General features: G+C 46.5%; 1 non-coding gene across 1 annotated transcript; it reads right to left on the bottom strand.

Annotated features, from left to right (window-relative positions):
- Window positions 1-590: 590 nt before the first annotated feature.
- LOC132225418 (small nucleolar RNA SNORA27) lies at window positions 591-703 on the bottom strand. Its single transcript, XR_009450927.1, has one exon. It is a non-coding gene; the product is annotated as a small nucleolar RNA SNORA27 (small nucleolar RNA).
- Window positions 704-18,155: the final 17,452 nt, after the last annotated feature.

Below are 18,155 nucleotides of genomic sequence, written 5' to 3' on the forward strand. Positions count from 1 at the left end.
CCATAGCCCGTGACCTCTAGAAGGAAGAAACCGGCTCCCATTCCTCCCCTCCTGGCACACACTAAGCACTCAGTTCATGCTGGAGCAATGGAATGGGTTCCTCTCCAGTATAGAAATAAAATGGAGATGACATTCTGTAAATGCTCCCTTTTCAAAAAGGGAGACAGCTGGCCGAGAGACAGCTGGTATCTCAAGGTAGAGGATGACAACTGGGTGTCCCCTGGCATCACTGTCCAATCTGCAGTGGCCCAGCATGTCCATCAAGCAGGTGGCACACGGGGCTCACCTCACACTGCTGGATTCTAGACCAAGGCAGTCTCTGTGGACAAGTGGGTCCCTCCCCAAGGAGTAACTTGGAGGTGACAATCTCTTGGATATATTCTTTCTCGTTAATAAAACAGCTGCACAAAACAAAAACTTAAACCTAGCGGTTGCACTCGACCCTCCCCCACCCCATCACACTGTGGATGGCAGGGCAGCCAGCCTTTAGCTGTCTTCGTACAATTACTACATTTGACCACTGTTAACATTTGTGTAATAATATTTATTCACAAGTAAATATGTGGTGTTTTATTTCTTTTTTTTTTCTATTTTGTTTCCTCTGACAGGATACAAGACAAACACCCAGCTTGCTTGAGTTTTAAAAGGTATTTCCTTTGCCCTACATGAATGACCAATACAGTGGGGCCTTGACTTATGAGTTTAATTCGCTCTGAGACCGAGCTCGTTAAGGAGCTCGTTAAGGAGCTCGTTAACTCAAATTACTCTATCAACTCAATGCAAAAAATCGGCCAAGAGACAGCTGGTATCTCAAAAAACTCGTTAGTCGGGACACTCGTAAGTCAAGGCCCCACTTTAAAGACATAAGTCCAACTGGCAAAGTAAAAAGCAGGTAATGTGGTGTGCTTTAAAAACATGTTAAACTGTATTTTTTAAATTTACATTTTAAAAGTCAAAATTATCAAAATATCAAGATTACATAAAATTCCATGAAGTCACCCCAGAAGGTGTCCCCTGAACCCCAGACCCTACTGTCTCCTTGTGATACAGGACAGAGGAAAATGACACCTGGAGGCAGGCTTCAGGTAGCCCACGTATATGTCCCAAGTGCCTGCCTGTGCCAAGCCCAGTTCCCAGGTGGTTCTGTCAGGTAGGGGAGAACAAATGCCCAAGAGGCTTAACAAGTGACTGAGTCCTGAGGGAAGAGCTAGTGTCAGAGGGAAGAGGAGCCACTGGCATGGGATGGGAACCAGTTGGGAGAGGGAAGCGGGACATTGGAGGAAAATTGAAAGAGATGGTCCTGGGAAGAGTAGGTGGGAGGGGAGCCTGGATATGGCAGAGACTGTACCCATTTAGAGCGGATTTCCATGATTCCTTGAGCTTCAGGTCTAAAGGAAGAAGGAGGCAGAGGTGAAAGGTGAAATCATGTTGTTTTGGAGTGGCTGAGTGCTCCTTTGAGTTACAGGTTAATGACTACAAAAAGGAGGGAGAGAGGGAAAGAAGGAGGAAATCTGCTGTCAGTGAAATGCCACCATCAGGTCAAGGCTTTTTGTAGCTTATCCCTACATGTAAAAGTTGGATTCACAGCTTTTTTTTTTTTCCAAGACAAATGTCTTTATTCCTTTATTATATTTCCCCAGGGGGAAAGGCAGCATGTGCTTTAAAATGGAGAAAAGAATATCAAATGCCATAAACCAACCTTAAAAGGGGGGGGGGGACTCTTGCTCCATGAGCTTGGGAAGGAGGGGAAGAGGTCAGCAAAATGGCTTGGGCGGGGCCCCTCCCTATGAAGTCAAGACTCCACATCAAGCTAAGTAAACGTGGAGTCACATTTGTCTGTCTTCTATTAGCTCATCTTGTGGCCACTTTGATGTAGGTTTCTTGCACCAACAAAAATGTTCCTATGTGGCTGGGATATACTTTCATCTCCCTTTTCCCTGGCCTCCACTCCCAGCTTTGGCAAGGGAGGCCCCCACTGGCCCTCTCCTCCTTTGGTCTGAAGGGGTTAAAATGTTTGACCCATCCATAGAGAGAAGGATAGATGCTTGGTGTGCATTAGAACAAGGAATGGGAATGGGGGAGGGGGGAAAGAGAGAGAGAGAGAGAGAGAGAGAGAGCGCGCGAGCCTGTTTGCTTTAGTTACCTGCACAAAGGTTTTATTCAGGAATTAGAGAAGCCATGGGAAATAACTGAGGAAGGGCATGGGGTAGGAATCTAATCTGAGGGGCAGGTAATAAAATTGGTTTAGAAGATAGAGACTCTCCAGGCCAGTGTTGCTCAGTGGTTGAGCATCGCCTTATGAGCTAGGAGATCACAGTTCCATTCCTGGTCAGGTACATGCCCTGGTTGCGGGCAGTGTACCGGCAGGCAGAAGGCAGGCGATCAATGATTTTCTCTCATCATTGATGTTTCTATCTCTCTCCCCCTCTCCTGTCCTCTCTGAAATCAATAAAAATATATTTTTAAAAAAGATAATGAAACAGAGGGAATGTTGAGGACAGAGGCCAAATGTGCCAGGGCAGAGGCAGCTTTTGGTGGACCCTGAAGGCCACAGATGGCATGGCCTCACCTAGGCCATATGGGAAGGGTTGTGTGTCTGTAGAATGATAAGGAGGGCCAGGGAGGAGCCCTGCCCAGCTCCATGAGGAAAGAGCCTACAAAGAAGGGGTCAGAGATCAGGCAATAACAGTTACATTTGTCAAGATTCATCTGGTTGCAAGGAGCAGAAACCTACTAACCCAGCCTGAGCAGGGAGCAGAGGGGAAATGGAATACGCTCTGGGGATGACCTGCTTGCTCCCCAAATGATACCAGGGGCCATTCGAAAACAGTTGTTCCCCTTAAAAAACTGAAAATGGAACTCCCATTTGACCCTGTGATCCCACTTCTAGGAATATATCCCAAGAAACCGGAAACACCAATCAGAAAGGATATATGCACCCCTATGTTCATAGCAGCACAATTCACCATAGCTAAGATTTGGAAACAGCCTAAGTGCCCATCAGTAGATGAATGGATTAGAAAACTGTGGTACATCTACATGATGGAATACTATGCTGCTGTAAAAAGGAAGGAACTCGTACCATTTGCAACGTCATGGATGGAACTGGAGAGCATTATGCTAAGTGAAATAAGCCAGTCAATAAAGGAAAAATACCACATGATCTCACTCATTCATGGACAATAGAGACCATTATAAACTTTTGAACAATAATAGATACAGAGGCAGAGCTGCCTCAAACAGATTGTCAAACTGCAGCGGGAAGGCCGGGGAGGGTTGGGGGGCAGGAGGTAGGGGGGTAAGAGATCAACTAAAGGACTTGTATGCATGCATATAAGCATAACCAATGGACATAAGACACTGGGGAATAGGGGAGGCTAGGGGACTGTCTAGGGCGGGGGGATAAAATGGACACATATGTAATACCCTTTGTAATACTTTAAGCAATAAATAAATAAATAAATAAATAAATAAATAAATAAAACAGTTGTTCCCACTAAGAGTCAGGTACTTTTCGAATCCCTGGTTGAGAACCTGAGGCATTAAATGCTCTTACAGTCAGAAGACAGCCAGCAATAGTTGCGGCCAGATACCTTCCACCAGGATGTACAAAAGGTGGAAATACAGGCCTCAAAGCATCCCTATGAGATAAATACTATGATTATTCCCATTTTACAGATGAGGAGACTGAAGCCCACAGTCACACAGCAAGCACGAAGTGGATCTGAGTCTGGCTGTCTCGCTTCAGAGCCTGGACTCCTAACTTCCATGTCTATTACCTCACTGAGCTCAGACTGCTCAATTAGCAGGTTACATGCAGAATCAGGAACCAGGGGGAATTTGTGGGAGTCGTGCTAGCCATACTAATAGTGAGGCTAATATTTATTGTAGGATTATTATGTACCAGGCACAATGCTAAGTGCTTCAGTTAGTGGGTGTCCTGAGAAAATCCTTTAGGGGGCTTGGATCCCCTTTTTTCCTGCCACTTTGTAAGGAAGCTTTCTTCTTTTGGTCAAAATTAAATTATTGGAATCCTGCAGGCCTTAACTATAAGAGAGGCTTTTGCAACCTGCTGCTTATGCCAGAGTTTAAACATCTGTGCAAGATACCACATTTGAAAAAGAAGCGTATGATTGGCTTTTAGCAGGATATTTCTAAACAGATCAGGGGATGATTTGCATTTGGGCAGCCTGACCTTGAATATCTGACTGCTTACAAAGAGAATGAGGACTGTACCTCACCAGCCCCTCCAGGAAATGGCCTATGTCTGTCTGTCTTCGGTGAAGAGGCAGGGGGAGATGGTGGCTCACTCCAACTGAGCCCTCTAGCAGAAGCATTACTACTTCTGGGAATGAGCAAGGCAGAGCTGACCCTGTGGACTGCAGGCTTCCCAAGGGAATCCACCCTTGTTCCCCACAGGTATTCAGCACAATTTGGGCCCTTCCTGGAAGCCAGAAAAACAGTGACCCTTTCCTCTCCTATAGGCCAGAATGCTACCATGGTCAAGACAAGGACATTGGAGCTCCGAGCCATGAGGGCATTTGCCCAAGGTGACAGAGCTGAGGAGTGTGTCATTTCACAGCAGTCCAAGGCAGCCAGAGCCTTTTAGGAAAGTAACTAGCTTGCTCTGGAGACACAGCTACCTGGCTCTGAAAGCCCTAGAAGGCACGAGATGTTGGGATAACTTTTGAAATATACACATGCCCAGGCTCCTCCCGCAGAACTCTTAATTCTCAACTTAGAAATGAGGTCTAACGATTCCAATTCACATCTTTAGTAAATGTCCCTGAAGAATCAGGTATGCAGCAAAGATTGAGGACTGTGGCTTTCAAGTGAGGGGGATTTTCAGGGAAGTAATGCAGGGGTAGAGCCCAAGCAGTTGTGAGGCCAAGAACCTTCCTCAACTCAGATTCTCAGCCTTGGATACTGTGGCGTAAAGGCATCAAAGGTACAATTGAATGATGTGCACACTGATTTAAAATGCATTTCATGGAGGGTGGGTGAATGGGAAGAGATCAACCAAAGAATGTGTATGCATATATGCATAACCTGTGGACACAGACAATGGGGTGGTGAAAAGCTGGTTGGGGGAGGGTGTATGGGGATAGGCTAGAAGAGTTCAATGGGACTAGGGGAAAAGGGACATGTAATACTTTCAACAATAAAAAAATAAAAAATAAAAAAGCATTTCATTAGAAAATTTGACTGTTGGTGTGCTACTATTCTCAAATTGAATTTCACCATTTACATTAAGGCCATTGGCCCTCCAAGACCTGGTTTGCAATTGCACCCCTGCACCGATACCCTAGGTTCTGATATAAGATCCTTTGCCTATGGTCACTTGGATAATATTTTTGTTTGCCTGTTTTGCTTTGTTGCTTTCTGCATTTATGCTCATCAGTGGGATTGGCCTGTCATTTTCCCTTTCCATTCTGTTCCTATTAGGGAACCTTCCTTCTTTTTCTAGTCTCTACAGAGTATTCTTTTTGTAAGACTGGAATCTTTTCCTTGAATGGTTGGTGGAATTCACCACTGAAACCATGTGGGCCTGGAAATTTTGTTTTGGGGGGAGATGTATCAGTCAGAGTTCAACAGAGAAACAGAATCAGTAGGAGATATATAGAGATGTATTGCCAAGAATTGGCTACATGATGGTGGGGACTGGCTAGGAAGCCCGAAATCTATAGCACTGGCTGTGGAACCCTCTGGCAGGAGCTGAAGCTTCCATCCACAGGAGGAATTTCTTCATCAAGAAAACATCAGCTCTGCTCTTAAGTCCTTTCAATGAACTGAATCAGGGCCACACTATTCCAGGGTTATCCAGGATAATCTCCCTTAAAGTCAATTGATTATGGGCTTTAATCACATCTATAAAATACCTTCTTAGCAATACCTAGAAGAGTGTTTGATGGAGTAACTGTGGACTATAGCCTAGACAAGTTGGCATGTAAAATTGACCATCATGGCCCTAACCGGTTTGGCTCAGTGGATAGAGCATCAGCCTGCAGACTAAAAGGTCCCAGGTTCGATTCCAGTCAAGGGCATGTACCTTGGTTGTGGGCACATCCCCAGTAGTGGGTGTGCAGGAGGCAGCTGATCGATGTTTCTAACTCTATTCCTCTCCCTTCCTCTCTGTAAAAAGTCAATAAAATATATTTTAAAAAAATGACCATCATGAGGTTGGTGAGGGGCGGAAGCTTTTAATTGCTAATTGAATTTTTAAAGAGTTCTTACCAAAGAATAAATTTTGGTTTTGTCAATCCTCTCTGTCGTATTTTTTCTTTTTCATTAATTTCTGTCCTTACCTTCATTAATTCACGTTTTCTTTGGGTTAATTGCTCCTCTCCTTCTAATTTCTTGAGATAGATACTTAGCTCATTAATTTTAGCCTTTTCTCTTTTTCAACCACACACATTTATGGCTAAAATTTCCCTCTAAGCATGATCTTGACTATATCCCACAAGTTTTGATATGTAGTATTTTCCTTATTAAAATACTAAAAATATTTTTAATTTCCCAATATGATTTTTGACCTGTAGCTATGTAGAAGCATGCTGCTTAATTTCCAAACATGTCAATCTTTTCCAGCTATCTTTTTGTTATCAGTTTGTAGCTTATTTTATTTTTGTAGAGGGTATACTCTATATGATTTCAGTCCTGTTCTCTGTCGACATTTTATTTTGAAATCTCATTCATTTTCTTAAACATTGTAAATGTAGCTCTTTTATAATGGTGTTTGGGAGACATTACCACAAGTGAACCTGGGAAGGTGGGTGAAGGTTGCACTGGGAGACAATACATTTTTGTTGTTTAAGCCATTCAAACTGCAGTAGTTTGTCACGGCAGCCCCAGCAAACTTATACAGGTACACACATTCAACACAATTGCATATATATGTTCAACAAAGACATGTGCAACAATAGCCATAGCAGTGCTATTTATAATAGCCCAAAGTAGCCAAAGTGTCTGTCAGACAGAACAAGAAAGTTGCAGTGTCCTCATGTTCTATAATGCTCCACAGCAGGGAGAATGAGCTGCAACTACAAACACACACAAGAGCACCAAATTCGGAGTTTCATTTTTCATATTCTGAAAGATTGGAAGAGAATTGTGCAGGGATGGCCTTCCTTCCTTTGTTATTGGACAATGATGGCCTTTGTACCACAGATGATGTTCCAGCCCACCTGCTGGGGCACACAGATGAGGGCAAGAGCCCCTGGATGTTGGGTAGAGGATGAAAGGGAGTCTGAAAGGAGTCAGGGAAACCTGGGATAGGGCTGTTGCTATCATCCAGGTTCACTTGTGGCAGAGTCAAAGGCAAAACTCCAGTCCTGGTCCCCTGATTCTGTGCACCACAGCCTGTGCATTTCTATCTACTTGGAAGCCCGGTGCAATCAGGAGAGCCCCAGCCCTGCCCCTCCTGCTATGACCTGCAAGCCTTGGTCTGAATCCCTCCCCACTCTGACTTGGGACAGGCTTCTGCCTCTAGGCCTTATAAGCAGCTACTTGCCAGTTCAAGTCTTGCTCACCCTCTGGGGTCCTGAACATAAAGGGAAGATAAATTCTTCTTGTGTAAGGCAGGAGGTGCACAGATCCTGAGGGCCACAGAACTTGAGGGTCATTCTATGGAAGATTTGAAGGTACATCTGAGGTTTTGTAGGCTTTTGTTTAGAGCTGCCAGTAAGACCATTTTAGCAATGTGGGACAGCGCAGAGGTATGTAGTACACACACACACACACACACACACACACACACACACACACACAATCACAGAAACCACTTGGATTGTGCGTGCTTGATTGGTGAAGAGTCCCCTAAAGCTGGCCATTCTGAAGCCTGTGGAGCTGAGGCGGGTTGGGGGGCCTCCCTGACCAGTGATTCGTGGAACAGTTGTGAAAGGCACAACATGTTACCACAAGACAAGGCTCATAGCCTAGCAGTCACCAGACTTCACTTGTGGCTAAATCTGGGCACAGAATGGAGATGATGTCACTAGAGCTTCACATTATTTCATCCAATTAACCAAGAGTTAATTAGTATGTCCAAAGTACTTTGAAGCTGAGGAGCTCTGTTTATTCATGACTGGATGGAAGCAGCAGGCCAGGAGAGGCAGCACAGGGGCACTGACATTGGAATGGGAAGTTGGCCAGGCCTCTGCCTCTGACTTGCTGTAAGCCTACTAGGAGACGCTTGGGAAAGAGTCTGCAGATTGTCTTGGGGCTGCCACAATAAATTGCCATACACTGGGGGACTTAAAACAACAGATATTACTCCTCTCCCAGTTCTGGAGGCCAGGAGTCTGAAATCAAGGTGTCAGCAGGGCCACTCCTTCAGAACCCTCTAAGGGAGGATCCTTCCTGCCTCTTCCAGCTTCTGGTGGCCCCAGGCATCCCTTGGCTCATGGCCACATCACTCCAATCTGTACCTCCGTCTCCCCATGGCTTTCTCCTGTGTCTGTGTCTCTGTTTTCTCTTCTCACAGGGCACCATCATATAGCATTAGGGTCCACCTGAATTACCTCATCTTAACTTGATTACATCTACAAAGACCCCATTTCCAAATTGGGTCACATTCACAAGTATCTTTTGGGGGGACACAATGAAACCCATAACACCGCCCATCTGATCTCTGGTGGCTACAAGTGCTTCATTCCTATGAGTTTCCCTCCCTCACTCCTTTCCTCAGCATAGGAACCTGGGATTGACTGAGAAGGCCAAAGGCTTCTAGAAGGAGCTGGACAGAAGACTCCAGGACGGGATTGTCATTGTAATAGCTCTTCTTTCATGAATGGGCTTTTCTTCTTTTTTAAAAAAAATGTTTTTATTAATTTCAGAGAGAGGAAGGGAGAGGGAGAGAGGGATAGAAACATCAATAATGAGAGAGAATCATTGTTCAGTTGCCTCCTGCACTCCCCCTACTGGGGATCGAGCCCACAACCCGGGCATGTGCCCTGACTGGAAATCGAACTGTGACCTCCTGGCTCAACCACTGAGCCACACCGCTGGGCTGGACTTTTCTTCTTGAAATAATCTCAGCTCTCCCTAAGTCTTTGTCCCCTTATCTGAACAATGAGGGTGCTGGCCTATATGCCCTCACTGAGTTCAAACACTGGAGAAGGAAGGTTAGCCTGAGGGGTTGCTAGAGTTTGGCTCCAGAAGTATGCTGGGTGGGGCTTGACTATTCCCAATGAACTTGGGTCCTGGAGAATTTCTTCAGTCCCCAGTCATTACAGTTTTCTCATTGCTGGATTCTCATGCTAGTGGCCTACCACAGTGAAGGATTCCTTTGGTGAACCCCCAAGGCAGCTTCTGCTTTCCCTTCCATTCCCTTCAGCTCAGCTCTGTGGAGCATTCAAACTGAATGGGGAGAGGCAGGCTCCAGGGTGCTAATGCCTGTGCTGGCACTGCAGGGGTCACAGGGAGGTTATGAACAGGTCCTGCTTTAGAGGACTCATCAGTCTGGAGGGAGGTAGATACAAGAGCCAGGCATGTTGGGCTGGTGTCATCAGTGGAGGAAGCTCTGAGCAGGCACAGTGGGAGGCTAGAGGAGGGCACAGTGGGAACTTCACCTGGCCTGGTTGCCAATCCAGTAGAGACTTGCCAGGCAGAGGGCAGGAGGCATTCCAAGGAGAGCGCCCAACATGCTTCCATTAGAAATGGGCCTCCTAAGCTAGTAGGTTTTCCTGTAAATGTTCTGAGCAGACTGCCCATGGATCCCCAAGTCTAGAGAGGCTATAGATGTCAAAGGTTATCTTGTGCCCCTCCACAATGAAATCGGCCCCTCAGCACCCAGTGGTCTGAGCAAGAATTAGCTTTGGAGATCTCTGGAGCCCTTAGGTCTGCAGTGGCATGGGGTGACCTCTGCTGAACTACCAGCAGAGCCTTGGAGCTTTGGGTCTTATCCCTGCCTTTCTTGCAGGGCCCAGTCTCTTCAGGCTTGGTCTTGGTTCCACTTGGGCCCATGTTGGGAGCCCCTTTGGTCGGCTATGAGTAGATGGCCTTATTTTGGGCAGCCTTCACTTAGCCTCTGAGCTTCATTCTTCCAAAAGCTAATCCCAGCCCCAAACAAGGCACAAAGAGGTGTGTCCAATTCCCAGTGCCTCCCCTCCCAAGATGAAAGTCCCAGGATCAGAGGTCACAGCCCTGGGCCTGGAGGCAATGTTGAGACAAACACTGGTTCACCTGGGCCACAGGCTTCTCAGGCCTTTCTGAACCAGCCCTACAGACCCACCCACATTTCTCAGCACCTTCTAAGCCAGCATCATTCTGTTAGTGACCTCTGTACAAGTTTTGCAATCATCAGTTGGTGCCAAACTAGCCATGGAATGATTAGAATAGTATTTGGCAGATGACTGCAGGGATCCAGCACAGTTTGCTCAAAGCATTTGGCCTGTCAGAGGTAAGTTGGAACATTGGGTAGACAGTCCTTTGGCACTCTACCCAGGGGCTTGCCTCCCCCAGTGAGCTTGGCAGAGGCTGCCACACCCTGGATTCATGGCTTTGGAACTTGTTGGAACTTGTCTGGTCTTTGGTCCCCCTTCTAGCAGGAGGCCTGCCTTATACCTGTGCCTTTCTTCCATGCTTAAGCAGCTTGCTTAGCACCCTCTTATGGTGCATCTGCCCATATTGATCAGTCTTCAGGTGTGACTCTACCAGGCTACCTACTCAGCTAGCTGCCTCACTACCTTGTACTGAGGTTCAGATATAACCTCATGCCTGACTGGTTTTGCCAGGACACTCCTGCCCTGCTGACTATTGGCCCAGAGGGGTCCCTTTCTAGATATTATGTACATCTAGCCATTGTGGTAGGTTGAATAATGGCCCCCAGAGGTGTCCATGTTTTGAGGAGATATGATAATGAAAGCATATTAGAGTGATGCCACAAGCCAAGCCACTCAAAGCTGAAAAAGACAAGAAAATGGGTTTTCACCTCAAATTTTCCAGAAGCAACCAGCCTTACTAACACTTTGACTTTATCTGAGTGAAACTGATTTTGGACTTCTGACCTCCAGAACTATAAGAGAATAAATTTGCATTGTTTGAAGCTATTAAGTTTGTGGTAATTTTTTCATAGTCACCACAGCACTCTCATAAATCCAGTGTTCCTACCCAGTGGAGAGGTAAGGAAGGGGTTTAGGCCACTCAGGATTACCCTGGGAAATTGAAAGGCCATTGGGAAAAATAATGTTGGGCCAGAGGGCCGCCAGCCTGAGGTTAAGGCCCAGTTCTTCCCCAACCAGCTATATGTCTTGTGAAAGCCCTACCTCTAAAGAAGTGGTTCTCAACCTGTGGGTCGCGACCCCTTTGGCGGTCAAACGACCCTTTCACAGGGGTCGCCTAAGACCATCCCGCATATCAGATATTTACATTACGATACATAACAGTAGCAACATTACAGTTATGAAGTAGCAACAAAAATAATTTTATGGTTGGGTCACAACATGAGGAACTGTATTTAAAGGGCCCGAAGGTTGAGAACCACTGCCTAAAGGCTTCGGGCTTTCCTGTACAAAGTGGAGATCATAATAAACAGGCTTGTTGTGACAATCAAAGGAAAGAACACTGGTCCATGTGTCTGTCCATCTGTATATTTGGGAATGTGCTGGCTGAGGGAGGAGGTGTTGAAAAAAAGCCAGCTGTCTGCCAGCCTTCCCATAACTCTGTTCCTGTCATCTCGCTCAGCATTCATCTTTGGTCTTTTCTCTAATCCCTTCCTACCAAAACCACTCAACAAATCTGGAGTGTCTACAGCATGACTAGTATTGTCTGGGGAGGGAGCTGGAGGGGTCCGCAAAGTCTAAGAAAATCTGCCTTTGAGAAAGTGACCATCAAAGAAGAATATGTAGGGGAAGATGAAGAAAAGAGACAAGTTTCATAAAGAGTTCATGGAAATCTGCCTTGAGCACCAGTGTACAGCAGCTGGGATGGCACTTGCTGCCTCATTCTATAGCTTCCCTGTGACCACATAGTCCAGGTGAATAAATTGTGATTCTTCCATTAATGACTACCTCCCCTTTGCTTGCTGGGTCATTAGCTCCACAAGGGCTCTTATCTAGACTGTTCACCACAGTGCCCTTGCCCCTAGCACGAGGCCAGTTACACAGGAGGTGCTCAGAACATATTTGTGACTGTTAGACCTTAGGGACACTTCTCTATTCACTGTCTGGGCATCTACTCTTGGCCTTCAGCCTCCTCAGCTTCTCTGAACTGGCTGACACCACTGACCACTCTTCTCCCTAGCTTTCCTTGATGCCTTAGTTTTGAGTTCACCTTTTAATCCTCCAGGTCCCGTCCTTCATCCTCCTGTGTTCCCATGACTTCAAGTAGCAACAGTATGCCAAGCCCCCTCAAATATTGATCTCTTGCCTTCTAGAACCCCAAGGTTCCTCAGACTCACTGTGACCAGAATGTAAACTTTCTAGTTCTTTGATCCCTCCCTGTCCATTAGCCCCACATCCAATCAATCATTGAGTATTGTCTATTCTAGCCCAGAACCATCTCCAGACTATTTCTTCTCTGTATCCCCATAACCAGTTTCCTGAGACAGACACACTCTCACCCTCTCTCCTGGACTGCAGAAGTAGCTTGCCATTGGTGCCTGCCTCCAGTTCCTCACCTTGCACACTCCTCTCACCATTCAAACACAAATGTCACCATGTCACTCTCTAGGGGGTGATCAAGTCCAAGCTCCTTGACCCCTGCAACTTCATCTTCTACCATTTCTAGCCATAGCCCACAGTGGTTGCCTCAGCCAAAGGCTAGAATGCCACTCCTTCTCTGCTCAGGTTGGCCAAATTGATCTCATCTTGGGTTTTTTTTTCCCCTCCTTCTTCTTTTGGTTCATTTTGTTGTTGTTGTTAGTAGGCATTCTAGTGGGTGTGAGGTGGTATCTCATTGTGGTTTTGATTTGCATTTTCCTAATGACTAATGGTGTTGAGCATCTTTTCATTTGCCTGTTGGTTTATCAGTCACTCTTAAGCAGAGATTGGGAAACTTTCTCTGTAAAGGGGAAGATAGTAAACATTTTAGGCTTTGTGGGTCACGCAATAACGGTCAACTCTGCCATTGTAGCATGAATGCAACCATAGACAATATGCAAATAAATGAATGTGGCTGGGTGCCAATAAAACTTTATTGACCCAAGTGGACAGCAAGTGGGAGTTGACCCTGAGTTCACCATTTGCAGAACTCTGCTCTCTCTCTCTTTTTAATGTTAGAAAACTGATTTATTGGAATTGTGTATTATGAAAAATTTCAAATATACAGAAAAGTGGAGAAATGGTATATAATAAGCATTTGTATACTCATTACTTAGGTTTAACAATTGTTAATTTGCCAACCTTAGTTTTCTGAAATACTTTAAGTATTTAAAATGAAATTTTATATATATCTCCTGACATTTTGCCAGTTTAATATGCATCTTTACAAAATAGGGATTTTTTTCTACATAACCCCAATACCATTAATTTACCTAATGATTAATAATTTCCTAATATTATCTAATATCAATTCATACTCAAATTTTACTATTTTCTTCCAAATGTCTCTCAAAGTACCTCTGGTCAAACCAGGATCTGATGAAGACCATGTATCACGTTAAGACCTCTGCCCTTACTCTTAAGTCATGGAGCACTTGGATTATTACTTTCTCTGTGGGACTCAGAGGGTAAGGGCTCTATCTTGGTCACTTCTGCATCCTTTTGGACTCAGCAGGTGCTCAGTTAATATTTCCTGAATTGATGGTCTCCACCCCCGCCCCCAATGGAGAACAAAGCCAAGTGTGTGTGTCTCCCAGAAGTTGATAAAAAAAGGCATCTTGTAAGAGTTGCTGGGAGACAGGCTGCAGTACAGAAAAAAGGCTGATAGGACTTCACCCTCTTTTCTCTCCTTTTATTCCCTATTCATGTCACTCTAGAAAGATCTCTGGGCCGAAGGAGCAAATGTGAGCAAACCTCCTGGGGTTGAGAGGCAGATCTGACAAAAGGAAGGCTCTAATTTGGCTCCACCATCATTTTGGGTTTTCTATGATCAATAACTAAGCAGTGCTAGTGAGGGAAGATTGTAGTATCTCCCAAAGCTTTCTTTTCTTTTCTTTTTTCTTTTTTTGTAAATATATTTTCATTGATTTCAGAGAGGAAGGGAAAGGGAAAGAGAGAAACATCAATGATGAGAGAGAATAATTGATCGGCTGCCTCCTGCACACTCCTTACTGGAGATTGAGCCCACAACCTGGGTATGTGCCCTTGACCAAAATCAAACCTGGGACACTTCAGTCCTCAGGCTGATGCTGTATCCACTGAGCCAAATCAGCTAGGGCAAAGCCTCTTTTCTTTCTCTCCATTCCTAACTATTTGTGCTCTTCAAGCCCTTCATGTTAGAGAGTCTCAGATCAGAGCCCATGTCTCTTCCACCCCACCTGGGCACCTTTGCTGCATTAGGCTGCTTGAATCAAATGCAGGGGTCCTCAAACTTTTTAAACAGGGGGCCAGTTCACTGTCCCTCAGACCGTTGGAGGGCCGGACTATAGTTTAAAAAAAAAAATTATGAACAAATTCCTATGCACACTGCACATATCTTATTTTGAAGTACAAAAACAAAACGGGAACAAATACAATATTTGTACTTGCATGTGGCCTGCGGGCCGTAGTTTGAGGACCCCTGATCAAATGGGTAACCTGCAGTGCACTGGCCTCAGAGGTCAGGGGCCCAGGGTCTAGCCACGGATCTGCTAACTGCCTGAATGTCCTTAGCTGTGGCTTCTCTCTGGAGCTCCCCCAGCTGGTCAATGTGGGTGTTGGTAGCTTTCCCCTCTAAATACCCTTCCAGTCTGGTTACACTTACTGGGCACCTTTCCAGGAGCAGGCATTGTATATGAATCCAGGGACAGAGAAATAAATCAAAAGCCCCTGGCCCTTGACAAGTGGACATAGGAGAACTGGGCAGCTAAACTGATGATTACCTTATAACTGAGGAAGTGCTTTGATGGCGACCAGGCTTTGTAGGAAGCCAAAAGAGAGAGAGACCCTTTTGAGAGAAAGCTGGGAGGATGAACTGCTGTTGGAGATAAGGTTTACAATGAAGAGGAGGCTGTGGGCCTAGCAGGACCACAGGAGAAGCTTATAAGCTAGCTTGCTGGGATTGGATAGAGGGAGGGAAGGCAAGGGAAGTCACATCAAGAGGTATTTCAGTTTAGCAGAAGGGAGAAATTTCCACCAGCAAGGGCTATTACACACCAAGGAGAGAGGAAGCTTTGAGCTACTTGTCAGTGCATAGAAATGCATACCAGAGCTTGGAGTGCTGTGGCCAGAGGCCTCAACCATTCCTGTCCTGTCTGCTGAGCTATCCTCTGCCTTGGTTCCAGTCCTTCCCTAGAGTCACGGACTCTACAGATGGAACAGCTGGCCACAAGCACTTCTGGTCTAGGAACACATGCAGATGGCAGTGCTGATAAGGCCTGGAGGCCCATTCTGTCCCTCAGTTTCTCTCTTGGACCCTCTCTACAAAGTGGGCTTCTCCACAGCTACTGCTCCCCACTCCACTGGCTCAAATGTTGATTGGGCCACAGTCATGTTTGAAAAGCAGATGACAGCTATGTGCCTTTCTTTTCCTGCCAAAGGAAACACACTCACAGGTGATCCAAAGGCTGCATCCAATTTATGTGGTTCACAGACCTCCCAAACCACACATGAATGCCGGGCCCAGAACCTCTGCTCCAACCAGTCCCACTGGCTGCTCCATTCCCCAGGCCTTGCATTGTTTCCTTCCGTTGCTGCGGTTACTCTAGGATTCCAGGCCAGTCAGGTGGTTGCACGTGTTTCCTAAATGCCCATTCTGTGCTGTGGGGACATTGGTTGGCTTTGCCATAAGAGCTCCTGGCCTGGTGGGGGTGGGAGAAAGTACACAGAGGGAGTACACTAAATGAGGCAAAGAGATTCCCAGGCTGGAAGCCTAGAGAACAGGCACGGTTTTCAATTGGGAGGATCCGGGTAGGCTTTTGAGTGAAAGGGAGCTGGCCATTCTGAACCTGGGGACATATGGAGGAGAGGACATTGCAGGAATCCAGGACAACCTGAGCAAAGGGATTATGACAGGTTATGAGCAGTTTGGGTGGAGCACAGCAGGTGTGAAGCCCAATAGAAGAGTCTGGAAAGGTGGGCTGAGCACAGGCCATGATGGACTGGCCATGGAATGTGTTCAGGAGAAAATCAGGACCCACTGAAGCATTTTCAGTAGAGGAGAGGGAGGATCTAGGTCTGTTTTAGGAAGGACTCCTGGATGTGCATAGAGGCTGGATCAGAGGAGACAGACAGATCAGCTGGGCTGTCCCAGTACACCTGACCCAGGTGCGGACAGAGCCAGGTGCTAAATGAACTAGGTCGACGTCAATGAGGTGGAGAGATGACTGAAATGAGAGATCTCCCCAATGAATGTGCAGAACTGGGCATGGACTTTCTTTCAGCTGTCTCCTTTCCCTTGGCCCTGATTTTACAGATGGATGTGCCACAGGAGGGGCACAGGCCCTGGTAGGTTCTCCAGGAAGTCATTTTAGGGAGGTGTGCTTCAAGGCTATTGTCCTTCAGCAAAGGAACAGGTCGGGTGGCCCAGGGACTTGGGCCTGTGAGGGGGCAAGTTCAGTCTTGCAGTGGCTGAGGCAAGGTTCTAGTTAGACTCAATGACCTGGTGGGAGGCCACTTCAGTGGTTCAGACTATTGGCAGGGCTTGGGAACAATGTGCCAGGCCCACCCCAGAGTGTCCGTTCAGTAGGTATGGGGTGGGGCGCCAGAGTTTCTAACAAGCTCTCAGGGGGAGGGGCTGGAGGCTGTGGTTTCCTGGCAGTCAGACTTTCTACACACAGGTTGGGGGGCAGGTTACTTGGGTCTGGGTCAGGACTGCAGGGCAGAGCAAGGAAGGGCAGCAAAAGCCCTCCCCAGGTGGGGAGGACAGCCCTTTGCCCACTTGGGGCTCAGGGTCTGTCTGGAGGGCTCTCTCAGCCACTTAATGATCTGTCTCACCTTTCTGATCTGCAAGGACAATGCTTCCTTGGGAAACCTTTGATGGCAGTTCTGCCCCATTTCCAACCTGGCCATGTTCACTTTCAGTCACTCCCACACCTTTCCTTCTTGGAACTTTCAAGTTTCCAATTATGTATTGATTTGTACGAGGCCACTAGAATGTCAGCTGTGGGCTGTGTCTATTTATTCACTCACCACTGAAGCCCGGACAGCGCCCAACAAACATGTGGAAACATGTACAGTTCAAGTTTGATGAGGGACATCTTTGGTCAAGGCGGCTGCTAGCATTTCCCCAGGGAAGCGGAGAGGAAAAAAGCTGAGGACACTTTGGCCCTAAATGCTTCTTGGTGAGGCCTGCCAGCCTCAGTCTTCCAAGCAGAGACCCTCCTCCTGGCAGCTCTGAAAGCGGAGTCCTCCCATTCCATGCCTCAGTCTCCTCACTCCCTCTCATCTCCCCGAGGAAATCAGGTAGGGAGCTCTGATTCCTTTCTAGTTGCTTCCATGAAGGCTTCATTTCTATTTCCAGGGCTGCATCACTTCCTAATCTGACCTCCCAGGCTCCATGCAGAGTGGCTAAAATGAGTTTCTTGATTTTAGCCCGCCATGGTTAAACTGGCAATGGTTTCCCCTGCCTACAGGGTAAATACAGTTCAGTCCCCTTGGCTTCGCATCTGAGGCCCTACCTACCTCTCCAGCCTGACTGACCTCCCACTGCTCCACACCTCCCGCCCCAATCCAGGCTGGTCACTTCTGTACTTCACTAAATCTGAGGAAGACCACACACTACTAATGAAACTATGACAAGCCAATGACTGTGAACCTGACCTTTAAGCCTGAAATGCCACCTAGTGGCCTCTACCTACTGACTCTTATCCATCCTTCAAGGTCCAACTCAATACTGTTCCCTCCTTCACAAAGGTGTTTTGGATGGTCTTGGCTAGAAGCCATGTCTCCTTCCTCTGAATTTACACCACCTTGTCTCCAGTGTGTCATTTCCTGCCTGGTATTACACAGGATTGTGAATGTATCTTAACTCCTCTATTTTTAAAGTGCCTTTGGGCAAAGACTGTCTTATTTCTGTTTATACTCCCCCTACTCTATCGGCTTAGCAGTTTCTCCACAGGTGGGTGTCATGCTCATATT

The sequence above is a fragment of the Myotis daubentonii genome, chromosome X, assembly GCF_963259705.1.
Source record: "Myotis daubentonii chromosome X, mMyoDau2.1, whole genome shotgun sequence".
In the NCBI taxonomy this organism is placed as follows: Eukaryota; Metazoa; Chordata; class Mammalia; order Chiroptera; family Vespertilionidae; genus Myotis; species Myotis daubentonii.